Raw genomic sequence first — 1,393 nt, 5'->3', positions numbered from 1 at the left:
ATATTTGCTCCTGGGATACTAATGAAAAATGGAATAGGATTCTGAAATTCTAAAGACATTCAACAATAAATTTCCTTCAGGGATTCCAGCCACTATATTACAACCCATTCTTATGCACACTCTTTAAATGATTTATCAATTACTCAGAAAAACTGAGTTCAATGATCATTTTTTGAACTCTCTAAGAAAAGTACAACTACCTATCATATTAAAATGTTGAGCCTTGTATGTTCCATTTGTCTCTCTATTTTCTTTTTCTTCGCCAACTTTCAATTCACCGACTTTTCTGTAGTTATCAAGATAAACTCACTGTTTATAACGTTCCAGTCAAGATTTTTAAAATAGTCTTAAAGGAGTTTCAAATTAATGGCTTTACAAATTATAACAGCTCCACGACAATGAGCAACATTGCCTTTAAAAACTGAGTCATTTCTTTCAATGCAAATTTGGGCTTACCTCCCTAACAATCACTTAGGGTGATGGAAGAGTTAAATTTATATAAAACAATCTAAAAAGAGTAACAAGTTAGATAACTGTTTATAGAAAAGTTACGCTCTCAGATTAAATGGGACAAAATCTGGACTCAGAGTAATAATATATATCTGTCTAGTATATAAATTGCTTTGTTTGTCATGCAGGGGCCAGAAAAAGCAAATTAAAAGAAAATGGCTAAAATGCTTCCCCATGCAAACTAGTCAACCAAACGAGACAAATAAAGGAAAGCTTTGTTACTAACTCAAAGTTGCTTGAAAGTTTTATTTTTCTTATACAATTCACCAAGTCCTAACTAAAATCTAAACATTTAAAGATTTAATGCTGAACTCATTTGAAAATGAAAAAGGTAAAAAAAAAAAAAAAAAGATTTTGTTTTTAAAAAAACAAACTGATATACCCGAAAATTTGGTCCACAGCCTTCATAAAATTATCTGTTGGGACAAGCAAAGTTTATCTATGTGAATAGGTCCTAGTTCATCGAAACATAATTTGGATCTAGGTGTCCTTTTATAAACTGGTTAGTTTGCATTACTACAGTTTACTGTCTGATGACTAAAATTCTAAACTGAAAGCCATAAGATCTTTCTGTGTATGTGTGTGTTTGTGCGTGCACTTAGGTATGTTTTCCTATGTAGGCATGTTTCGTTATACAGTGTGTCTATTTGATGAAATCTGTAGTTGACCAGAAATCCTTAAAGGATTTTATTCTCATTGGTGTAGATAAAAAAGCATTCATAAAATTTTTAAAAATTTATAGTTGTTAACCCAAATGTCTTTTAGTTCTCATGACTTAAATAAATGCTTAATACGGAAGCTAATTTTAAATGTATTGTAAAAATAAAAACGTCTTCAGAATTGTCAGCATAAATTTTTGCCTGGGTTTACTGTTCAGTAGAAT

The sequence above is a fragment of the Mandrillus leucophaeus genome, unplaced genomic scaffold, assembly GCF_000951045.1.
Source record: "Mandrillus leucophaeus isolate KB7577 unplaced genomic scaffold, Mleu.le_1.0 Scaffold31, whole genome shotgun sequence".
Taxonomy (NCBI): Eukaryota; Metazoa; Chordata; class Mammalia; order Primates; family Cercopithecidae; genus Mandrillus; species Mandrillus leucophaeus.
Note: the sequence above shows the minus strand (reverse complement) of the source record.